Source organism: Nicotiana tomentosiformis, chromosome 7, assembly GCF_000390325.3.
Source record: "Nicotiana tomentosiformis chromosome 7, ASM39032v3, whole genome shotgun sequence".
Taxonomy (NCBI): domain Eukaryota; kingdom Viridiplantae; phylum Streptophyta; class Magnoliopsida; order Solanales; family Solanaceae; genus Nicotiana; species Nicotiana tomentosiformis.
Window position 1 is genome coordinate 68,870,028 of NC_090818.1, and position 27,307 is coordinate 68,897,334.

Consider the following 27,307-nt stretch of genomic DNA (forward strand, 5'->3'; position numbering starts at 1 on the left):
ATATGCCTCAAAATCTTTATGTTAAATGTTTCATGAACATTCTGAATCACTAGCCACATTTACATATTCAACCTCTTCCTGAGTAGTCAGTAGAAATTCTTTGTAGAAGCTTCATCAGCACCACGCAACCGCTAACCTGCTCACAGAGATAACCCGCCTGTGGAAATCACATGCCGACATCTTCCAACAACGCTGCACCGAGTAAAATTACCACGAAACCAATAAACCATCCTCAGCCCGTGCTTGTTCACCAGTTTTACAAGTCCGTTCACTCCCCATGGACATCAACTAAAGGTGCGACAATACATTCCAATCCAAAGTCATGTTGTATCCTTCTTCATATCATGCAACTCCTTTCCGTCGTATCCAACCCTTCTCCGTACAGCAGCCAATATTCCAAATTAAGTTCGTAGACTTAGTCATTGTCCACCATGAGTTCCAAATCACTCTAAACTTTCCTCAACGCGTGTAGCTTTCCTACCACAGAGCCCATTTGCTACTCTGCCACTCTCCCACTTTGGTCAAACCCTCTCCTTTAAGCAACTACCCGACTTATGTTTCTCACACTTGGCTTTCTAGAAATTTAACCACCGCAAGATACCTCCCACATGTTCTTCCTCATCCTTCTCTACCCAGTTGTTACCTTAATTCAAAATCTACCTCTGTAGCACTTGAACCAATCGATCGCTACCAACTTTAAACCTTTCTGAAGATCATCTTCCTTGAGCCCTCAACACCCGGACCACCGATTAAATCCTGAACCACCGCACACTGCGATCTCTGACACCCGCTTCCCCGACACTATTTCACACTACCCTGCCTCGAAGGCAAATTATTGAAGACTATAACATCGGCGAACTTAACACATTAAATCCAGGGTGACGACACCACATCACAGATGAAAATTCCACCATGCTCGAAAATACCAAGTCTCTTTACTCCATTAATCCAACATGAACATTCTTAGTTCGATTGCCTTTCCTTCGCCGGAAATAAAATACTGGATCTCTGAATCATGCACTGAGTAAACCTCCTTCCAAGTCATTCATTGCTTCGACGCATAGACAAGCATCCTACCATTACCCAAACACGGTACCATAGAACCACACGAATCGTCATAACAATTAATGTCAAACCTCAAATCCTTAGGTAATACTGATACCGAGCTGTAACGACAGAACGGCCTTCCGCAAGGCGATGACAATAGACCAATCAAATACACAAGGAGGAAAATCCTGCACCATATCTGTAGTGCCATTAAAATTCCTCGGTTCCCAATTTATAACAAGCGCTTCATGTCGCATAAGACTGAATAAGAAGGGAGTGAAGGCATAAGCCTCAAAGGAATCGAATCGCACGATGAGGAATCACGAAGGGAAGTGCCCCTAACAGTCCTGTAGTCTCTCGAAGATAAGTACAGACGTCTCTGTACCAATCCGCAAGACTCTACTAGACTCGCTCATGACTCGTGAGACCTAAGTGAACCTAGTGCTCTGATACCATGTTGTCAGGACCCAAAAATCCAGTAAAGGCCGTGATGGCGCCGGACACCGCTGTCAGGCAAGACAAAAATAAATACTTAATTTGGTTCTCACCTTTAAAATTTCGGGAATCATATTTCCTTCAATTAAATAGTAAAAGATAGAGTTTACAAAATAAATAATAATATCTTTAAAAGTTCTAATACAGTGCAACCCATAATCACCCAAAATCCGGTGTCACAAGTGCATGAGCATCAACTAGGAATATAAAATAATATACAGCATCTGCCCAGAATATAAATTCGACAAGAAAATATAAATACTCTGAAGGAGACTCTGCTGGTTGCGGACTCGTAACGTGGAATGCAACTCACCTAAGTCCCCGCAATAACCGCGCTTCTGCGCCCACAAGCCCACTAGACATATATGCACCTACACAAAACGTGCAACAAGTGTAGCATGAGTACGTAAACCAACGCGTACCTAGTAAGTGTCCCGCCTAACCTCGAAGAAATAGTGACGAGGGGTCGACTTCGACACTTACTAAGGGCCAATAATATGATAATATGAAATTCTAATTTAAGCATGTTATATATAACAATAAAACTCGGAACAAGAAATAACTGAACAATTCATCACCATATTTAAGAACCTAAATCACTTCCTTCATTTAAAACCAATAATCTTTCAAATAATGAATTTATACCAATTATAAAAGGGACTTCCAGTTCTGTTATCACACACAAATACCACCGAAGACGTTCGGCTCGATCCAACATAAATGTAAACTGTGCACTGTCGATGGTCAAACAACGCGAACCATAGATGCATCTATTACCCCACTCGCGGATCATACATGCGACGCGATCAAATATAAATTTAAGGAATTACCCCGCTCGCAGATCATACTTGTGATGCGGTTACACATAGATTTCTTAAGTTATTATAGTATTCTTCCATTCTTTTCAAAATACGAAATTCAACTGAAAACTTTTAAGATTCCAATGTTTCCTCAATTTCAACTCCTTTAAACACAATAAGCAAACTAAATTCCGTTCCTTCTCAAAACAAATAATAATCATAAATGAATAAAAATACCAACAAGGCATGATGTAAGCCTAAAAATACCGGACATAGGCATAGCTAGTAGCTACGTTCGGACTCTCGTCACCTCATGCATACGTAGTCCCCACAAATAGAAGTACATAATAATTTAGTTCACCTATGGGGTTAATTCCCTCTTACAAGGTTAGAAAGGAGACTTACCTCGCTCCGAGATTCCATAACCGTCTCCAAAGCCTTTCCAACGACTCACACCGATACCCATCGCTCCAAAACTAGTCAATAAATGAGAAATTCCATAAATATATACTCTAATACTCATTATAACCCCGTTTACAACAATTTCTAACTCCTTTCGAAAAGTTGATAAAAATAACCCTCGGGCCCACGTGCCCGTATTCCGGAAACTTTCGAAGACAAACACTACCCATAGCACTACGAACTCAATTATATAATTTATTCTCAATTTCATGCCCAAATTCGTGATCAAAATCCAAGAATACCAATTTCTAGTTTTTTCTTCAAACTCCCAAATTTTTACAAATTTTCATGCTTGAATCCATGTAAAACCCATGTATTTAACTCAAAATTTAACTCAAAATGTGAAGCAATCACTTACCCCATTATAGTTGATGAAGATGGCACTCCAAAAGTTCTCCAAAATCGGCTCCCATGGACGAAATGGAGTGAAAATGAGCCAAACCTCCGATTTAAAGAGAACACACTACCCAGCGTTCATTGCACCTGCGGTGACCTGACTGCTTCTGCAGCTCTGCAGGTGCATTCCAAATTTCGCTCCTACAGTCCTCACTGCCCAGCCAAGAAATCGCACCTGCGGAAGTCTTTTTGCTTCTGCGGGCATCGCAGGTGCGACCTGCCCTCGCGCATCTGCGCATTTATACGCACCAGCGGCAGATGCCTCGCTCCTGCGCACTCGCAGGTGCGCTTCTCCAGTGTACTTCTACGGCTCGCCCAGCTAAAGTCCATTCTCGCTTCTGCGAGCAATTCGCCGCACCCGCGATCTCGCACCTGCGGCCCAGAAGCATTAAACTTCAGAAATTCTTAAGTCCAAAAATCGATCCCTTAACCTTCCGGAATCCACCCGAGGCCCTCGGGACCTCAACCAATTATACCAACAAGTCCTAAAATGCAACACGGACTTAGTCGAGCCTTTAAATCATGCCTAACAATATCAAAATCATGAATCGCATCCCAATTCGAGCTTAATGAACTTTAGAACTTCAAACTTCTACCTTCGATGCCGAAACCTATCAAATCATGTCCGATTGACCTCAAATTTTGCACACAAATCACATTCGACATGACGGACCTACACCAACTCCTGGAATCGAATTCCGAACCCGATATCAAAAAGTCCGCTCCCGGTCAAACATTCCAAAAACCTTCAAATTTCTAACTTTCGCCAAATGACCCCAAAATGACTTACGGACCTCCAAATCCACTTCCGGATGCGTTCCTAAGACTGAAATCATCATACGAAGCTATTCCTAGACTCGGAACCCCAATCGGACATCGATAATATTGAAATGCACTTCAACTCAAATTTATAAAATCCTTCCAAAATTCCAACTTTCCATAATAGGAGCTGAAACGCTCCCGGGTCATCCAAAACCAGATCCAGACATACGCACAAGTCCAAAATCGTCATACGAACCTGTTGGAACCTTCAAATCCCGATCCCGAGGTCGTTTGCTCAAAATCATACTTTAGTCAAGTCCTCCAACTTAAGGCTTCCGAAATTAGAATTTTCTTTCTAAACCAACTCCGAATTTTCCGAAATTCGATTCCGACCACACATACAAGTCATAATACCAGAAGTGACGCTGCTTAAGGTCTCAAACCGCTGAATGACGCACTAGAGGTCAAAACGACCGGTCGGGTCGTTACAAATATAACATATAGTATATCATGTTCGTATACAATACAACTTTGTCTTCTTTGCTAGTTCAACGTAATTTTGGCCAAAATTCCAAAAATCTACTCCAAAAAATATCCACCAAATTTACTCAAAATTTAGCCATAGCCTTCAATCAACATTTCGAACATGACTTGGTACAAATCGAATCAAAACAATTATAAAGTGAGATTTTCACTATTATTTTTATGGAACTCCATCAAAAAATTCATTTAAAAAAATATTTGCAAGGACCTATTTGGAAAAATTAAAAAAATTACAAAATGGCTTATTTATTACTGTATACTGTTATATTAAATCGTATACTATAACAATATAATGTTGCTATAACCATGACTTTAGCTTTGCACAATAGCACCTAGATGATTCAATAAAATAGCAATCGAAGTATACTATTATGGTATATTGTATACTATTACAGCATATTGTTGCAGTATATTATATATTATTACAATATATTATACACTGTAACAGTATACTATTGCAGTATAGCTATATACTCCTATAGTATATTGTACACCAAAGCGGTATACTATTAGGTAATCGTGTTCTTCTTCGATTATTATAGTATACCATTGCAGTATATTGTATACTATAATAGTACACTGTTTCAGTATAGCTATATACTCCTACAACATATTTTATACCATAGCGGTATACTATCGGGTAACTATGTTCTTCGATTTTCAGCTGAAAAATTCAACCTCAATCACCTCAAATCAACTCCAAATGCGATCAAATTTCAGTATGAACTCCCAGAAGGTACTATAAGCAATATTAAATAACACCCACTTTGAATCAAATAAGAAATCTTCAAAATAAAAATTTTAAATTCAAGAGCTTCAAGCCCAACAATTGTAGAATTCAAATATACATAGAAATTTAGATTTGGGATGCTTACTCGAAGGTACTATAAGCAATATACACCCACTTCAAATCTAATATTAGAATCTTCAAGTCGAGAAATCATAAATTTAGAATTTTGAAAAAAGACTAAGAAAATCTTTAAAATTTTAATTTTAGTAAAAACACGAAGTGCAAAATTCGAGCAAGCATGAGATTTTGACAGAAATGTGATTAGATAACATGAAAAATAACGGGGTCAATTTGATTTCATAGTCTATTAAAAGAAAAAGCTCTGGAATTTTGCACTTCAAAGAGGAAAGGGAATGTGTTCCACTAGATATGAGAAAATAAATCAAAAGGCAAAAGGTAATAGGTAGGCTAGGTAAAGTGTTTCGGTCGAATAGGTAGTTTTTGTAAAAAACTTTCATATGGGTAATTACGGATAATTATTTTGGGTTGTGTGGGTATTTAGTATAGATTTTTCTAATTTTATGGTCATGCTATATGGATAAGATACGTAACTGAAAATATTATAATAGATAAAACTAAAGCCAAAAACATATATGATAATTCCAAGAAACAAAAAGAAATATAAATATATAATATAAATTCTTATGTAGTAATTTAACAAAAAATAGAAATTTTCATATTAAATACAAAAGGGAAGGAGAATTTAATTTAATTGCTTATTAAAAATAATTTTATATTAATAATAATTATTACAATTATTAGTATGTTTATGACATATAATAAAAGGACTTCTTTGTTTAGACCTTGAACTAATTCACACCACTCATTTGGAAAAAGAATATAATAATATTTGTATTATAGATAATCATTAAATGGAAAACAATTATATAAAAAAAAGTAGAACAAAGAGGAGAATAGAGATAATGTGATTCTATTCTATAACGATCCGACCAGTCGTTTTGAGAGTTGTAGCTCCGTTCCCCTATTTACTGCTCATTCTATACTTTATAGCTGTATTGTGACTTGCGGGGGTAGTCAGTTCGAGTTCGGAGAGATTTCGGAATGAATTGAGACACTTAGTCTCAAGGTTAAAAACTTAAGTTGAAAAGGTTGACCGGATATTGACTTATGTGTAAACGACCCCAGAATAGAGTTTTGATGATTCCAATAGCTCCGTATGGTAATTTTGGACTTAGGAGCGTGTCCGAAAAATTATTTGGAAATTCGTAGCTAAATTAGGCTAAAATAGAAATTTAAGTTTGGAAGTTTGACCGGAGAGTTGACTTTTTGATATCGAAGTCGAAATCCAATTCTAAAAATTTTCATAGCTCCGTTATGTCATTTATGACTTGTGTGCAAAATTTGAGGTCAATCGGAATTGAATTGATAGGTTTCGGCATCGAATGTAGAAGTTGGAATTCTTAAGTTTCATTAAGCTTGAATTGGGGCATGATTTATAATTTTAGCATTATTTGATGTGATTTGAGGTTTTGACTAAGTTCGTATGATATTTTAGGACTTGTTGGTGTATTTGGTTGAGGTCCCGGGGGCCTCGGGTGAGTTTCAGATGGTTAACAGATTGAAATTTGGACTTAAACAACTGCTGGAATTTTCTGATACCTTTATCTGGTTTCCTTCATCGCATTTGCGAGGGGAGGCTCGCCGTCGCGAAGTGGAAATTCGGACTGGCCATTTTGTGCTTCACGTTAGCGAGCGGGGGCACGCGTTCGCGAAGGGTCGAGGGGCAAGGCTACGCGTTCGCGATCGAGACCTCGCGTTCGCGAAAGGAAAATGCGGCCTGGGGAAAATTTTGTCTTCACGTTCGCAAGACCGGGCTCGCGTTCGCGGAGGAGGAAATCCGGGCAGCACAAAAATGTGCTTCGCGAATGCGAGTGAGTTGTCGCGTTCGCGAAGAAGAAACGCCTGGACAAAAACTTTAAGTTCTGAAAATGGGACGCCCATTTTCCATTTTTGACAAATTGGAATTCGGGAAGGCGATTTTCGGGAGAGTTTCAAGAAAAATAATGAGGTAAGTGTTCTTAACTCAATTTTGGTTAAAGTACCCGAATCTACGGTAGTTTTTTAGCATTTAATTGGTGGATTAAGTTGAAAAAATTGTGAAAATCCCCAAGTTTAGATTGAAGATTTGAGGGTCGAGTTGATGTCAGAATTTAGTGATTTTGGTATGGTTGGACTCGTGGTTGAATGGGCGTTCATATTTTGTAACTTATGTGGGGTTTCCAGACATGGGCCCCACGAGCGATTTTTGAGTTAAATTTCAAATTTTGTTGGAAAATTAGTATTTTCATATGGAATTAATTTCCAATAGTTTGTATTGATTAAATCGAATTAATTGTGACTAGATACGAGTCTTTCGGAGGCCAATTTACGAGGCAAAGGCATAGCAGAGTAAAGAATTACACAAGTCCAAGTAAGTGACTTGTCTAACCTTGTGTGGGAGGAAATTCCCCTTAGGATTTGTGTTGATATGATAATTGTGATGTGTTGAAAGTTGTATACGCGAGGTGACGAGTGTGTCCACGGGCTAAATGTGAAGAACTCTGGTTTTAAATTGTGTAGATCTCTGTTACATTAATTAAATTATTTCATCCGGTTATATTCATCATCATTGATCTATTTTTATTTTAAATATGCCTTACATTTTTTCTGCTAATTGCTTTACCTGTTTAATTGAAACTTTGTTTCTTTTATTCTGTGCTCATTATTTGAAAGTTAAATTTTTTTAATTGAATTATTATTAATATAAAGTATTTGACATTAAAAATTTTGGTATTGAAGCAATGTGTTAAATTTGTGAAATATTATTTTTGTTGAGTTTTTCACTTCTGAATATTTTGGGAGATATTGTATTCATTGTGATTGATCCATGAGCTCCTTATTGTGGAAAAATATTGTTGTTGTTGATTTATTTTGCCAATTTGAAATATTTGGGCACTTGAGGTGCAAATTGTGATATATTGTGATATTGATACGCATGCAGTGGTATAAGGTCTGGGTGTTGAAACGCATGCAGTGAGATAAGGGTGGCTTGATACGAGTAACTAGTAGGGAACTACTAGAAGTCATGCGATGTGATAATGGTGGCTAAAACGCGGGATGTTATTTCGGAAAAAATATTTTCATTAAAAATTAAATGTGAAGGCTCCCGCAGTGATATAAGGAAATGAGATATTGTGAATTTATTTATGATTTGGGACTACGAGGCGGTACCTCGGGAGTGCCCTTGTTGATATTTCTTTATGGCTGTATTGCCTTTGGTTATTTTTGGTGTTTTCCTTAAAGTTGTAAATTTCCGTTTTTCTTCCGCGAGGTGTTATTTACCTTTATGCTGTGTAGTTAAATTGTGACATACTACTTACTTGATTCATCACCATTGTCATTATTATTATTATATTGTTAAATATTTTTTCATGTCTTTTATTATTCCAGTAGAGCCTGACCTGACCTCGTCACTACTCTACCGAGGTTAGACTTGGCACTTACTGGGTACCGCTGTGGTGTACTCATACTATACTTCTACACATCTTTTTGTGCAGATCTAGCTACTTTCTATCAGACCGGGTATCAGTAAACTAGCTGCACGCGGAGACTTCAAGATATATCTGCCAGCGTCCGCATTCCTCGGAGTCCCCTTCTATCCTTATTGTGTTGCTTTCCTTATTCTCTTTAGACTGTGATGTATAGAGACATTTAGAATAAATTCTTAAAAGCTTGCGACTTATTTCTACCGAATTTTGGAAGTTGTAACTATTTGAATCGCGATTTGATTTATTTTATATGTTGAGATTTGGGTTTTAGTTTTGTATTCCGCATAATTGATAGGCTTATCTAATCCTAGAGATTAGGTGCCATCACGATATCTTACAGAGAAAAATTAGAGTCGTGACATATTCACACTTCAAAATTTATTTGATAAAATAAAGTAAATAAATAATCCTCAAAAATATTATTGAAAAATTTAAATAACGAAATAATTCTAAGAAATGGTCATACAATATAAAGTCAGGTTAAATTTCAGGACTAATACAAAATTATATTTATTATATTATATTACACTAATAAGTTACTAAAAATTCATATGACATTTTAATAATTTTAATGAGAAATAGAGCTAAAATCTTCTAGAAACCTCCGAATCCGAACACACGCACAAGTCCGCAATCATCATATGAGCCTATTGAAACCATCAAATCATGATTCCCAGATCGTTTACTCAAAAGTCAAACCTTGGTCAACTCTTCCAACTTAAAGCTTCCAAATCAATCCCGAACCTCTCGAACATCAAAATCAACCTTACACGCAAGTCATAATGCACCATACTCAAATCATCGAAGGAGTGCTAAGACTAAAAAAGACCGGTCAGATCGTTATAGAAATAAAAAAGGAATAAGATACAAATTTTAGAAAAAATCTAAAAATATAAGACTTATAATTAGAATTATAATGAGAAAAGTCATACATATACACATAACTGAAATCATAATAAATAAAGAATCACATACTAAAAAAAGAAAGAATTTCAAGCGATAACATAAATATTTTATATATTAATTAAATTTCTCATATAGGAAATTTTAGTTAATTAATAGAACTCATATGGTCTAAATCAAGACATAAAAACTGTATGACTATAAATTATCTCATTAAAGGTAAAATAAAAAATTTAAAGTTAAATTATTTCTAAAAGTATAACATTCTTTTCGAGACAAACTAAAATGAAAAGTATAACACGTAAGTTGGGATAGAATGAGTGGTACTTTTTATTTACAAAGATATATTTAATCAAATTTAAATATAATGGACTTAATGCAATAAAATAAAAGTTAAGGATCATCCATGAAATTAGACTTAATTAAACCCATCCAAATCTTCTATAGTGACGGAGATATATATATATATATATATATATATATATATATATATATATATATATAGGGCAAAAACTCTTCAGTGCCTATGGGAGATTCAAAGAGTACACAGTCCCGCAGCCACAAGTTGATGGTTCCTCGCCATGCTCGGAACAAGAAAACCACACAATCGTTTTTCGATAATCTGACAGAAGAACTCCTTAACCAAATACTTATTAGACTAGTGTATACGGTCGAAATAAATTTCGGCCCTCGTACGTTTGATCGAGTTCAAATAGTAAGCGACCGAAGTAAGACTTCGAGATGAGTTCCGAAAATAGTACAAACAAGCTTCGAGCTCCAAGACCGACTGAGGAATCGGCTTAGTATCATTATCGAGCCAATTATCAAGCCCATGACCAAATCGAACTGCAAGGCGACGTGAAGATAGTCGGAGACGCGCAGGCCGATTAATACTCACCCCGAATGTCGAACTCGAACCAAGGCCAAGGGCTCGAACCAAAGCCAAGGGCTTGACCCAATACCGAGCTCGAGTTAGTATCGAGCTCGCAGACAAGAGCCGTTGCAACCGCACTAGGGGAGAGAATCTTGGCGTGAATCGAGGAAGAGACAATTTATCATGGGTACTCCACTATATATTTTTTATTATAAATAAAGTAAGATCCCTCTAATATAAAAGGAGGAATCCTTGTAAGCACAGGCAGGTCGGCACATTATAAGAAAAGACTACTTCTCTTATTAACAAATAAATCTGTTGGGCTTGTTTTACTCAGCATACTCGCTCTTCTTATTCAATAAATCATATCCCGTTTTTATAGCTAAGAATCTAAACATTTCCACCTCTACGTACGATTTAGGTCAAGCTATATCACATATCCTTAGAACTACTAATAAATTTAACTATATCCGATTTTCTGGGTAAATAGTTTAGCGCCCACCGTGGGGCTAAGGGTAACAGTGGTTATTTGATACAAATCTGCAATACACACCAGTTTACAACTTCAAATCAATAATGGCAAACCCTCGATTGATGGCTTTACCTATCGACCACGAAGCCGACCTTCAAGATGAAACCAATAACTTGATACCCAGGGCCGGAAGGCCACTTAACGATGTCACCAAAGCTCGAGTTGAAGTACCGCTAGATGTCAATTCACAAGTGGCTCTTGTGGCGAACCAACATTCCAAACCGGAAAAAAGCATTCAGGGCGGTACTCGATCCGTAGCTCGAGACACCCATAACGTGGAGGAGATCGAAGTCAACTTACGAATGATCTTCGAGATGTTACAAGCCCAGCACATAGCGATAGCTCAGTTACAGATCCAAACTGAGGTACAAAGCAGGCCAGAGCCCAATCCGCTTCGAGAAATCACCCACAGAATGGAGCCAGCCATAGTGAAGTCAAACGAGCAAGAATCGGGGACTACTCCCGAAATTACTAAACTGCTCGTGGAACTCACAAAACGAGTCGAAGCCAACGATAAAAAAATAAAAACATATAATTCCAGGGTCGATCAGATCCCGGGAGCTCCACCAATGATAAAAAGGCTGGATTCGAAACAATTCGTACAAAAGCCTTTTTCCTCGAGTGCAGCCCCAAAACCAATCCCCAAAAAATTTCGTATGCCTAAAATTCCTAAATATAACGGTACGACCGATCCCAACAAACACGTCACCTCTTACACGTGTGCCATCAAGGGTAACGATTTGGAAGATGATGAGATCGAATCCGTGTTATTAAAAATGTCCGGAAAGACCCTCTCGAATGGAGCGATGATTTGGTATCATAATCTGCCACCAAATTCCATTGATTCTTTTGCCATGTTAGCGGATTCATTTGTAAAGGCACATACTGGTGCCATAAAGGTTGCAACAAGAAAATCAGACCTCTTCAAAGTAAAACAAAGGGGTAATGAAATGCTGAGGGAGTTCGTGTCCCGATTTCAAACAGAACGCATGGAATTGCCACCGGTCACAGACAACTGGGCCGTCCAAGCTTTCACCCAGGGGTTGAACGAACAAAGTTCAGTAGCATCATATCGGCTGAAGCAATATTTGATCGAGTATCCAGCAATAACTTGGGCAGATGTACACAACCGATATCAGTCAAAAATTAGGTTCGAAGACGACCAGTTGGGAGCTCTTTCCGAATCCATGCATCAGAACAGGACAGCTATTAAAAACCAGAGGGACATCGACAGAGAGCAAAGGTCGAACAGAGACCGATATCAACCGTACGTGGCATATCGAATGAACAACGGTTCAACGCGCAATGCCGCTCGGAACAATCGAAGGAATGATCGAGGACAAAATTCTCGGGGGCTTACGAGCAAGAGTGGCTTTGATAAACATGCTGATCCTATAGAAGCACCTCGGCTATTGGAGTACAATTTCAGCATCGATGCATCGGGCATTGTATCGGCGATCGAAAGAATCAAAGTTACTAGGTGGCCCAGACCCATGCAAACCGACCCTTCCCAAAGGAACCCGAATTCCATATGCAAGTATCATGGTACGCATGGCCACAGGACCGATGATTGCAGACAATTGAGAGAGGAGGTAGCCCGTCTATTCAATGAGGGCCACCTTTAAGAGTTCCTCAGTTACCGAGCCAAGAATCGCTTCAGAGAAAGGGACGCCGGCAAAAAAGATAAACAAGAGGAACCTCTGCATATCATTCATATGATCATCGGTGGGGTTGATACTCCACAGGGACCCGTGCTCAAATACGGAAAGATACCGGCCGCAAGGAAAAAATGAACTTGAGGTTATGTACCTGAGGGCACTTTATCATTCGGAATTGAAGAAGTCGAGGGCATCTCTCAACCTCACAACGACGCTCTGGTAATTTCTATCCTATTAAATAAAGTTCAAGTTAAGCGTGTCTTAGTGGATCCAGGTAGCTCTGCGAATATCATCTGATCTTGGGTAGTGGGGAAGCTCGGTTTACAGAATCAGGCCGTGCCCGCAGCTCGGGTCTTAAACGGCTTCAATATGGCCAGTGAAACAACTAAATGGAAAATTATTCCGCCCGTATATGTAGCTGGAACCATCCAAAACACCAAGTTCCACGTAATCGAAAGTGATATGAGGTACAATTCCCTACTCGGAAGACCGTGGATCCACAATATGAGGGCAGTGCCTTCGACTTTACACCAAGTGATGAAATTCCCTACGTGGGACGGCATGAAGACAGTGTACGAGGAGCAACATGCTGCGAAGGAAATGTTTGCGATCGATGAGATAACACCGATACCAACATTATCGGCCTCAGAAAAGTCGAGCACAAAAGATAGGTGAGAAACCAAGTAGCAATCACAGCAACCAGTCTCAAACTAATTGGTGAAGCAGGAAATAGAAGATGACGAGGAAGAGGTTCCGACACCTCGGGATCTCATCGTCCTTAACGACTCCGATGCCACCAAGTCAATGATCGAAGAACTGGAGCAGGTTATATTAATTGAACGTCTACCCGAGAGAAAGGTATACCTGGGAATGGGGTTGACCCCCGAACTCAGGCAAAAACATACTCAATTTCTTATTGATAACATAGATTGTTTTGCTTGGTCCCATTTAGACATGACAGGGATCCCACCATCGATAATAACGCACCAGCTAAGCTTGGACCCTAGGTTCAAACCGGTGAAGCAAAAAAGAAGACCTCAATCCGAGGTAAACCACGCATTTGTAAGAGATGAGGTAACTAAACTTCTAAAAATAGGGTCGATTAGGGAATTAAAATATCCCGAATGGTTAGCCAATGTGGTTGTAGTCCCCAAAAAGGAGAACAAACTTAGAATGTATGTAGATTATAAAGATCTAAACAAAGTATGCCCGAAAGATTCTTTTCCACTGCCTAGCATCGATCGCTTGATCGATGCCACAGCCGGCCACGAGATTCTTACTTTTCTCGACGCCTATTTCGGGTATAATCAAATTAGCATGAACCCAGAGGACCAAGAAAAAACTTCATTTGTCACTAAGTATGGAACCTATTTCTATAATGTAATGCCATTCGGGCTAAAAAATGCAGGGGCTACGTACCAATGCCTAGTGAATAAAATGTTCGAATAACAAATAGGTAAATTGATGGAAGTTTACATTGATGACATGCTAGTTAAGTCCCTGTGAGCAGAGGACCATTTGACTCATTTGTAGGAAACGTTCAAAATTTTAAGAAAATACAACATGAAGCTCAACCCCGAGAAATGTGCCTTCGGGGTTGGATCGGGGCAAGTTTCTCGGGTTCATAGTGTCGGATCGGGGGATCGAGATCAACCCCGACAAAATCAAATCCATCGAAGACATTACCGTCGTGGATAGTATGAAAGCAGTGCAAAGGCTAACCGGACAGATAGCTGCATTAGGCCGATTTATTTCAAGGTTGTCAGATCGAAACCACGAATTCTTCTCTTTACTCAAAAAAAAGAACGATTTCACCTGGGCCCCAGAATGCCAACAAACACTAGAATAACTGAAGCGGTACCTATCGAGCCGACCAGTGCTTCACACTCCGTGGATAGATGAGAAGCTTTACTTATATTTAGCGGTATCAGAAATCACGGTAAGTGGTGTCCTAGTTCGAGAAGAGCAAGGTATGCAGTTTTCTGTTTATTATGTAAGTCGGACCTTAGGAGAGGCAGAGACTAGATACCCACACTTAGAGAAATTATCGCTTGCATTAATAAGCGCGTCTAGGAAGTTAAGACCATACTTTCAGTGTCACCCCATATGCGTTTTAACAACTTACCCACTTCGAAACATTTTACACAAGCCCGAACTATCGGGCCGACTGGCCAAATGGGCTGTCGAACTTAATGGGTACGATATTGAATATCAGCCTCGAACGGCCATCAAGTCCCAAATTTTAGTAGACTTCGTGGCCAATTTCACACCAACCCTCACACCCAAAGTTAAAAAGGAACTCTTGTTAAAATCAGGTACATCGTCAGGGATTTGGACCCTCTACACAAATGGTGCTTCAAATGTGAAGGGATCCGGGCTAGGCATCGTATTGAAACCTCCCACAGGCGCCATTATTAGGCAATCCATAAAAACTACTAGATTAACTAACAATGAGGCCGAATACGAGGCCATGATTGCAGGTCTCGAGCTAGCTAAAAGTTTGGGAGCAGAAGTCATTGAAGCCAAATGTGACTCTTTGCTAGTGGCGAACCAAGTGAACAAAACTTTCGAAGTCCGAAAAGATAGGATGCAGAGGTATTTGGACAAACTACAAGTAACTCTACACCGTTTCAAAGAATGGACCCTAGAACATGTGCCTCGAGAACAAAACAGTGAGGCCGACGCACTCGCAAATCTGGGGTCGTCGGTCGAAGAAGATAAGATCGACTCGGGGACTGTCATTCAACTTTCGAGATCTATAATCGAGGGAGGGAATGCCGAGATAAATTCCACAAGCTTAACCTGGGATTGGAGGAATAAGTATATTGAATACTTAAAGAACGTAAAACTCTTATCGAACTCTAAAGAATCGAGGGTTCTATGAACCAAGGCTGCTCGATTCACGTTGGTTGAAGATGGAACATTGTACAGAAGGTCGTTCGGCGGACTACTGGCAGTATGCTTGGGACCAGGAGACACCGATTATGTTTTACGTGAGGTCCATGAAGGCAGTTGTGGAAACCACTCCGGCCCCGAACCACTAATTCGCAAAATCATTAGAGCAGGATACTACTGGGATAGCATGGAGAAGGAAACTAAGAAATTCGTTCAAAAATATGATAAATGTCAAAGGTTTGCACCAATGATCCATCAACCCGGAGAGCAGCTTCATTCAGTCCTTTCTCCATGGCAATTCATGAAATGGGAAATGGATATCGTCAGCCCTCTACCATCGGCCCCAGGTAAAGCGAAATTCATTTTGTTTATGACTGACTATTTCTCTAAATGGGTTGAAGCACATGCATTCGAAAAAGTAAGAGAGAAAGAGGTTATAGATTTCATCTGGGATCACATCATGTGTAGATTTGGTATACCAGCAGAAATAACATGTGATAATGGTAAGCAATTTATCGGCGGAAAAGTGACAAAATTTCTCGAAGATCATAAAATAAAAAGGATACTATCAACACCATATCATCCTAGTGGGAACGGACATGCCGAATCAACAAACAATATTATCATCCAAAACATAAGGAAAAGATTCAACGAAGCCAAAGGAAAGTGGAGAGAAATTTTGCCCGAAGTCCTTTGGGCATATCGGACAACATCTAAATCCAGTACAGGAGCGACTCCATTTTCCTTAGTGTATGGCTCCGAAGCTTTAATTCCGGTCGAAGTCGGGGAACCAAGCATAAGGTTTCGACATACATCGGAAGAATCGAACTACTAGGCAATGAATACTATCCTCGAATTATTAGATGAAAAATGAGAAGCGGCACTAGTTCGAATGGCTGCACAAAAACAACGAATCGAAAGGTACTACAACAGAAGAACCAACCTCCGCCATTTCAAGACCGGGGACTTGGTCCTAAGGAAGGTCACCATCAACACTCGAAATCCTAATGAAGGGAGAAGCTCGGCCCAAATTGGGAAGGACCCTATCTAGTCCTCGATATAGTCGGGAAAGGGTCTTATAAACTTGGAGTGATGGATGGAAAACCATTACCAAACAATTGGAAAATATCGCTTCTCAAACGATATTATTGTTAAGGTGTGATTTTCTCTTCTCTATCGTTTATATACGTATACTCAACACTAACTCATTGCAGGAATTGAACAAAAAACATCAAGACCTCTGGTTTCAAAGCACGCGTTGTACTCTTTTTTCCTTAGTTCGGCTTTTATCCCAAATGAGTTTTTCCGACAGGGTTTTTAATGAGGCAATAACTATGTGCTACCCCAGAACAAATCAATAGTATCTGAGGCTCCTTCGTAATCAACCTCGAATAGTGGGGGGCTACCAATCGGAATAAATCAAGTTCGGCGCAAGAAAGTTATTTCATATCAAATTCATGTCGAACAGGGTCTCGATAGAGAAAAGTGTAAAGGCCAAATGGTCAAGACGAACCATGCCCACGTAGTTTGGCTTGAACTTTGGCACAAGATACAAACACATGTATAATGACTTATAAAAGAGAACTTTTTTTCAGATATCTCACACTTTGAAAAGATTTTCCTGCTTCATGATTCAAACAGGCTTAAAGGCTAACCACCATCAAAAGAATGCTTGATTCAAGCGGTCATAAAAAGCCTACGGGCTAAGATACTTTGAGTTCGAGTTCGAAACAATCACTCACTCAATTATCAAAGCCTAAGGGCTATCTTACTTTGAGTTCGAGCAACCACTCACTCAATTATTAAAGCCTAAGGGCTATCTTACTTCGAGTTCGAGAAATTACTCACTGGATCATAAAAGCCTACAGGCTAAGATACTTTGAGTTCAAGTTCGAAATAATCACTCACTCAATTATTAAAGCCTAAGGGCTATCTTACTTCGAGTTCGAGCAACCACTCACTCATAAAAAGCCTAAGAGCCATCTTACTTTGAGTTCGAGCAATCACTCACTCGATCATAAAAAACCTACGGGCTACGATACTTTAAGTTCGAGTTCGAATCATTCACTCAAATGCTAAGCCTACGGGCCACTTTTATTTCGAGTTTAGGCAAGCACCCACTCGACCATTACGCCTATGGGCTACTTTACTTCGAGTTCGAAACGTTCACTCGACTACTAAGCCTGTGGGCTACTTTTATTTTCGACTTTGGGCAAGCACCTACTCGACCATTATGCCTACGGGCTACTTTACTTTGAGTCCGAAATGTTCATTCGACTACTAAGCATGTGGGCAACTTTTATTTCGAGTTCGAGCAAACACTCACTCGGCCATAAAGGCTACAAAGGTCGAATTCGATGAAATCACCTAAATCCTTATGAAAACATCCGCAAGGCATGAATAAAATCTTTACGAAGAAAGTCAGTAAAAGAAAAAGATATTTGTATAGATATACAAAGATGGTTTACATGAATAAATGCAACATAGAAGAAGCTAAGGGCTAAGCTTCTGGGTTATCATCGAGAGCGGTCTCTTCTCCACCGGGCTCCCGCCCATTTTCGGACCCGCTCTTGCTACCGTCATCATCATCATCATCGCCATCAGAAGCCAAGGCTTCAGCATCAGCTTCGAGTTCTTTGGCCCTTTTTATCTCTTCAGCAAGATCGAAACCTCGAGCGTCTATCTCCTTAAGGATCTCCCTCCGAGATCGACACTTAGAAAGTTCGGCAACCCAATGTGCTCGAGTGTCGGCAGTATCCACTGCCTCTCTTGCCTCCATTTGGGCAGCCTCGGCATCAGCCCGATACACGGCAATGGACTTGTACACCATGACTTTCGACGACTCAATCTCCGACTTGGCCTCAGCAAGCCTTGTTTCAAGCTCTCAATCCTCTTGGCCTGAGCCGAACCTTTTTGCTTGACGCTTCGAAGCTGAGCATCGGCCGATGATAATTTGGCCAAGATGGTTTCTTTTTCTGTAGCCAGGCGGTCGATAGTCTCCTTCCACCGGTCACATTCAGCCTTGATTTGATCGACTTCTTCCCGAAGCAACCCGATCTTTTCAACCTTCTGCTGCAGCTGAGATAACGAAGGGTTAGCTTCCACAGTTGGGTCAAACCCATACTCTAACAGAACGAGGCTCACATGCTTATCTAGTTCGGCCTCTTCTTCACGAGTGTTAGCCAAATCTTCTCGAAGGTCCTTTATAACCTCGTCCTTCTGAAGCTCGACCTCACACTGGCTGAGATCCGCTCGAAACTTGTTAATGGCCTACACAGTAGGGAGAAAACACAAGTCAGGTTTAGAAAAGAATGAAGAAACCAAGCGCAGTAAAATCATTACCCGAGAAATGAAACGTTGGGCCTCTTCTAGGACAAGAGAAGCGTCACTAATATCGGAGGCATTATCAAATCCAGTAAAGCAATCCCGAAAAGGGTCCCCTACGCTAGAGCCTCTGCCCATATCGGTGGTCTTCAATTCTCGAGCTTCCTCTAATGCCTCCTCAGAAAAAGTCGGAAGAAAAGGCAAATGACCCACTATCATGGTCCCGAGTGAATCGCTCGGGATGCCCTGATGGAGACTCGGGGTATCAGAACTGGCCTCGACCGGTATAACCATCATCGGCTCAGAAGGTCTGGCGACCTCGATAGCTTTCGCAGATCGGATCACCAAAGCCGAAGCATCCTGTTCTTCTTCTTCTTCTTCTCTCAGTCGTTGGACCGGGTCCATCGAAAGAGCGATTGCCTCCCTCCTCACCCTTCGAGTTTTGGGCTTGGGGTCCTCTGACCGAGAGACAGCTTTTCGCTTTTTATCTTTCCCCAGTTTCGGGACCGGGGACTTGGTTCCTTCCTCACCACTCGAAGGCCTCAAAACGGCATCCTTGGTTACACCTGCATGAAAGGAAGTTAGTAACGAATGGAGCATAAAAAATATTTCAAAAAACATGAGAAGTGACCCTTACCGTGATTCTTGGCCTCCTATCTACCTTTTGCCAAATCACGCCAAGCGCGTTCGGCATAAGAGGAAGTCGAGGCTAACTTTCGAACCCAATCCTCGAGGTCGGTTACTGCTTGTGGCATCCAAGGGGCAGCTGTATATCAGAGGGAGATATCAATTAGAATCAGAGAAAGATACGAAAAGCAACGCCTTATGAAAATCACTTACGGTCGAAATTCCATTCCTCGGGGAACGACATCTTCTCTTCCGGGATAAGGTCATGGGTCCTCACCCGAATATAACGGCCCATACAACCCCGATCCTTGTCTTCATTGATGCTCGACATTAAAGCTTTCGATGTTCGATGAGGAAGCCTGATTAGTCCTCGAAAGATTTGAGGCCGATACAATCGTATGAGGTGATTTAGGGTGAAATCCAGCCCCCTCGGCCTTGTCGGAGAAGAAGCGAAGTAAGATTACTATACGCTATAAAGAAGGATGAATTTGACCGAGGGAGACCTGATATCTTTTGCAAAAATCAATGATCACTGGATGGACGGGACCCAACGTAAAGGGGTAAGTATAAACACTTAAAAACCCCTCAACATGAGTGATTATGCTCTCTTTGGAAGAGGGAATTTGCAATACAACCTCGGGACCCCAGTCGCAGCCTTTCCTTATAGCCTCGAGATGGTCCTCTATCATCGAGCACTTGTACATCAACACATGCTCACATCGACCCGGAACAGACGAAGGACATTCAACCTTAAAATCGATCTTTAGAGTACATGGGCCAGGAACATACTCGTGGGGAGATGGCTCTACCGGCGCCTTGTCGCCGGACGACCGTGAAGAGGAAGCCTTCTCCTTATGAGGTACAGTTTTTGAAGTTTTTGCCATTGACATAAGAAAAAGAAAAGCAAAGGAAGATGAAAGGCTGATGGTACCAAACGCTAGTGAAGGTGGCTCTACGAGTGGCGAAATAGAGGCAGAAAGAATAAGAAAATTTGGAAGATTGAAGATGTAAAAGTGGTAAATGATAAATGGAGGGGTTATTTATAGGTTCATATCGTGGTGGTTCAGTATCAGCGGTGGCCGACTACCATTTGACACACATTAAATACCTTGAAAGACTAAATCGACGGGACAACTATCACGTACGTCATGATCGAGCTCGGTGAAAACGTCAGCTTATAACCCGATCGAGCCGATGAAAATCATATCGCTTCTCACCACATTCTTCCTAAGAAACGAGGGGACTATCTGTATACAGTCGAAATAGATTTCGGCCCTCGTACGTTTGATCGAGTTCAAATGGTAAACGACCGAAGTAAGACTTCGAGATGAGTTTCGATGATAGTACAAACAAGCTTCGACCTCCAAGACCGATTGAGGAGTCGGCTCGGTATCATTATCGAGCCCACGACCAAATCGAACTGCAAGGCGACGTGAAGATAGTCGGAAACGCGCAGGCCGATTAACACTCACCTAGAATGTCGAACTCGAACCAAGGCCGAGGGCTCGACCCAATACCGAGCTCGAGTTAGTATCGAGCTCGCAGACAAGAGGTGTTACAACCGCACTAGGGGAGAGAATCTTGGCGTGAATCGAGGAAGAGACAATTTATCATGGGTTCTCCACTATATATTTTTTATTGTAAATGAAGTAATATCCCCCTAATATAAAAGGAGGAATCCTTGTAAGAACATGCAAGTCGGCACATTGTAAGAAAAGACTATTTCTCTTATTGACGAATAAATCTCTTGGGCTTGTTTTACTCAGCATACTCATTGTTCATATTCAATAATTCATATCCCGTTTTTATAGCCAAGAATCTAAACATTTTCACCTCTACGTACGATTTAGGCCAAGCTATATCACATATCCTTAGAACTACTAATAAATTTAACTATATCCGATTTTTCGGATAAACAACTAGCATACAACAAAGAAGCAGTTCAATGCAAATTGGTATGCAAAGCTGGGTTTCTCTAATCTCCTCTCATTACTTCGTCACCTCTTTCATTAATCATCGCCATAATAAAAATCCACTCTTTACCCTAGTTTTCCATAAGGAAGAACATGTAGAATACGTGGAGTTTCTTTCCGTACAGGATTTATCGAGACATGTGGATTTGAGATTTCTCTCAGCAGTTCAGATTAAAAGTGAAATTTTTTTAGAAGCATCCTGTGGTGACTTAATATTATGCTCTGTGATGGATAAGTACATGAAGTCATCATATGCTATGAATTATTATATCTGTAATATTGTGACTAGGGAATGGTTTGCTCTTCCTCCAGCCCCTTCCGGAATAGGAAATTTTGGTGAAAACGTTGGTTTCTTGATTGAGCCTAATTCTAAGGATTATCATCATTACAAGTATCTGGTGTTACGATTTATTCCTTGTGGTAGTTCGAAGTTTCTTATAGAAAAGTTTGCGTCTGAGCAAGGGAAATGGACCAAATTGGTTGTTACATCTCCACGGATATTAGGGGTGTGATATCAAAAGAAGCTATACATAGATTGAAAAAACTGGTCAATATCAATAAAGTTGACTTTGTATCAGTTTTTGAACCCTTTGTTGACAAGAACAAAATTGAGGGATATAAAAGGTTTCTTGGATTTCAGTATAGTATTTCCAATGAAAATGGGAAGACATTGTGCTTCTGGTCTATTAATCTCCTAGCTACTACTATTATTAATGAATATCACCAGATTACTATTACTTTTGAAGATGGTGTTGGCGGAGATAAGGCCTACATCTCTGCCATATATACTAAGTGCATCTCTACTTAGAGGAAAGATCTTTGGTCTAGTCCGGCGAGTCTAAGCTCTAATATAGATGCTTCATGGTGCGTTGGAGGCGATTTCAATGTATTTATGGAATCAGAAGAAAAAATGGGGGGAAAACCTCATAGAGCCTACAAAAGCTTAGATTTCATATCCTGCTTGAATGAATGTGGGTTGGTGGATGCTGGTTATGTAGGATCAAATAATTCTTGGTGTAACAATAAAAGGCCAAGAAAGAGAATTTTGAAAAGATTAGATAGAATCCTTTACAATGATTTGGAATCATAAATTTCAAAGTAATATTGTTAGGCATCTAGGAAGAACATGCTCACATCATAGGCCTTTTCTTTTAAAAGCCCAATCAGATCAAGATGTCAAGCATAGTTACTTCAGATCCTAAATTTCTGGGTTGAACAACCAGGCTTCTTTGTTTTGGTACAAGAGGTATGGGATACTCAATTCAGAGGGAATATTGTCACGACCCAAAATCCGACTAGTAGTGAGGGCACCTAACCCAACCCGCTAGGTAAGCTAATTATCAATATCCAATTCCAATAACAATTATTAAAGCAATTTAAGTAAAGAAAAATCTTAATCTTATACATTTCCCAAGAACTGGTAGTACAAATCATGAGCTTCTAAGAATAGAGTATACAAAGCTGGTATGAAGTAAACACATCATCTGTTTGAAAAGTACATAAATAGAGTTTTATGAATCTAAGGCTACCATGAACAAGAGGCAGCTACAATCGGAGCGCATGTACATCTTCAGATCCAACTCCCAATGAACACAGCAACATCAACAACCAACATCTGCACACAAGGTACATAAGTGTAGTATGAGCACAACCGACCCCATGTACTCAATAAGTAATAAACCTAACCTTAGGTTGAAAGTAGTGACGAGCTTGTACCAAGGTCGGGTCCAAAACTAATAGTCCACAGCGGTCTATAAAAACGTAAAGCAAGTAATACAAGAAGCAACTCAAAGATAAAATGCTCAGCTAAATCATGATTTCTAAAAATAATTCTTCCTTTCAAGTACATCAGTAAAAACCCAAATCGTTTATCGAAGTTGCCAAAAATATGAGTACGTTTGAAACCAGAAATTTTTCCAAAATCCTTTCAATGGTAATTAAGATGTCTCATTTTCTTTCTAGATAACCAGTGTAAAACAAATGCATCACTATGCCCACATGTCAACTCGTGTGAGAAATCATGAATGACGTGATACCGTACAAGGAAAATACATCTCTATACTTGTATATCATGTGTACATGTCAATGCAATGCTGTATGTGATGCACCATGGTGACAACCACATGTGCTCACACTCTCGAATACTCAACCACTCGGTACTATATATGGCCCAGAGAAGATACATCCCGGAACATATACATAACTGACTATAAGTCACCCAGTACCAAGGAAGGACAATCTAGCCATGTGGAGAAGATCTATCTCCAGGTTCACATTCTCAAATACTCAATCACTCAGTACTGTATATGGCCCATACGGCCCAAGGAAGATCCATCCCAGAACATATATATCACTGACTCTAAGTCACCCAATACCGAGGAAGGCCAATCTAGCCCTGTGGAGAAGATCTATCTCCATATAATATCAACCGCGCTCACTGAGTGTGTGTGCGGACTCTGGATGGGCTCCTTCAGCCCAAACGCTATCATAAAGCCGTACCAATATCAGAATCAATCAGGCCCTCGGCCTCACTCAGTCATCAATCTCTCGATTCTCTCTCTCATAGGCTCACAATGTCGTGAAAATAACCCGAAAATAATGATATGATGTATCAATAAATAACAATAGAGACTGAGATATGATATGCATATGAATGCGTATGGTTGAGTATGTAATGCAATGAAAGCAGATAACATAACAGCAGAAATAACCTCGGTGGGTCCCAACAGGATAAACATGTAGTCTAAACATAGTTTATAGCATGAATCACATTTTGATAACTCTAGTATGTAGAGATTTCATGATTTCAGACAAGTTCAAATAACTACACAGTACCACAGAAATAACTGTCATAGTTCACACGGTGCACGCCCACATGCCTGTCACATAGCATGTGCGTCACCTCAACACCAAATACATAACACGTATAATTAGGGTCCATACCCTCAGCTCCAAGATTAGAAGAGTTACTTACCTCGAACAAGACGAATCCAATGTCGAGCAAGCTAACCAATGCTAAAGAAATTCCATTTTACGCATATCAACTTCTGAACGACTCGAATCTAGCCACAATAAATTTGATTCAGTCCACACAATTATAGGAATTAATTTCATATCAAAATACTAATATTTCCCCACAAAATCCGAAATTACACTCCAAACACATCTCGAAATCTGATGAAACTCACAAAATTCGAAAACGCATCCAATTACGAGTTCAACCATACTAATTTCACTCAAATCAGACTCCGAATCAATGTTGAAATCTTGAAAATTCATTTTATAAAATTGTAGAAAATTCCTCCGATTTCTTTTGAAAAATCAACAATCTAACGACGAAAACGAAGATTAATTCATGGAATATAATCACAAGGGAGTCGAAAACACTTATCCCAAGTTGTGTGAAAATATTCCTCTCCAAAATTGCCCAAACCGAGCTCCAAAATCCGAAAATGGTGAAAAATCACGAACCCTCGCACCTGCGAGTGTATTGTCGCTTCTGCGACCATCTCACCTGCATGACCATTTTCGCAGGTGCGAAAACACCAGAACCAGCAACTTTCAACAATGTAATATGCAACAAAATTGATCTGAAACTCACCCGAGGCCCTAAGGACCTCAATCAAATATACCAACAAGTCGTATAACATAATACAGACCTACTCGAGGCCTTAAATCACATCTGACAACATTGAAATAACGAATCACACCTCAATTCAAAATCAATGAACTTTGAAACTTCAACTTCCATAACCGATGCCGAAACCTATCAAATCACGTCTGATTAACCTCAAATTTTGCACACAAGTCATAAATGACATAACAGACCTATTTCAATTTCCAAAATCAAATTCCGACCCCGATATCAAAAAGTCAACCTCCCAGTCAAACTTCTCAAAAATTCAACTTTTGCTATTTCAAGCCTAATTCCACTACGGATCTCTAAATAATTTTCTAGACATGCACCATACGGAGATGTTGAAATCATCAGAATTCAAATTTGAGGTCGTTTATATATAAGTCGATATCCGATTGACTTTTCCAACTTAAGCTTTCCATTATAAGACTAGGTGTCTCAATTCATTCCGAAATCTCTCCGGACCCGAACTAACTAATCCGATGGGTCATAAAATAATTGTATAGCATAAATAGAGCAGTAAATGGGAAAACGAGGCTATAATACTCAAAACAACCGGTCGGGTCATTACAAATATCATGTGAAAGTTGCAGCAAAAATTGAAACTCCTGAGTAATAGATTAAGTGACTGGTCAAGAAATGTCATTGGTGATGTGTACCAGAATGTTAAAGAATGGGAAGTGAAGATACAAGCATTGGAGGAAATGGAACTAATCACCAATACGAAATAAAATAGGGAAGACCTTAATAAGGCACACGTAGAGTATATTACCTAGATGGCTAAACAGGAATCTCTCTTAACACAAAAAGCTCAACTCAAGTGGTATGAAGAAGGTGATTGCAATAGTAAATTCTTCCACAGTATTATAAAAGACAAAAGAAGGAGACTTCAGTTATTCAGAATTAAAAAGTGGCAGATGGATTCAGGGGGTGAAAAAATTTCTAAAGCAGCATGCAGGCACTTTGAAAGGCTCTTCGACTTGCCAGAACCTAGACTAGATAGCAATATATTTGATTGCGTTCCCACATGCATAGAGGAGAATGATAACAGAGTGCTAGTTTCTATTCCTTCTGCTGAAGAAATCAAAGATGCAGTCTTTGATATGTATGCTTCTAGTTCAGCTGGCCCGGATGGGTAAAGTGATATTTTTTACCAAAAATGCTGGCATATCATTCACGAGGATATTGTAGACTATGTGTAGAATTTTTTCAAAGGTGAAAATTTAACAAAGTATTACACTCACACTTGCTTGTATCTTATTTCTAAAGTGAAGTCTCCTAGAAATTTCTCCGAACTGAGGCCTATTAGCCTCAGTAACTACTCTCAAAAATTCATATCCAAAGTTATGTCAAGAAGGCTAAACTACTTTCTGCCAAAGATGATTTCAGATAATCAATCAGGCTTTGTTAAGGGAAGATCCATTACTGACAATGTCTTATTGGCTCAACAATTTTTCATGGAATAGCTCAAACCAACAGAGGAGGCAGCATGGTTATTAAACTTGACATGGCTAAGGCTTACGACAGGATGTCTTGGAGCTTCCTCATATATGTTCTAAGTAAGTTTGGCTTTTCAGATGACTATATTGATATTATAAGTAGGCTAATTTCTAATATTTGGTATTCTATTATTATCAATGGGGAAAGAAAAGATTTTTTCACCTCCTCACGAGGTCTCAAGCAGGTAGATCCTTTATCCCCCTCCCTTTTTATTATTGGTGCAGAAGTACTATCTAGGCTGCTTAACAAGCTTCACCATAATAGTGAGTTTATTCCTTTCTCTATGAGCAAGAGAGGCCCCAGGTGAATCATCTTGCCTATGCATATGATATTACTATATTCACCGGGGGCAAAAGTAAGTCTATTAAACTTGTCTTAAAGCAAATATAATTATATGAGGAGTTTTCTGGACAACAGGTTAATAGAGATAAACGTTTCTTCCTAACTTCTCCTAAAACATCTCCTTATAGAATTAACAAGATGAGAGAGGTCACTGATTTTATGGATCATAGCTTTCCTTTTGTATACCTGGGTTGTCCAA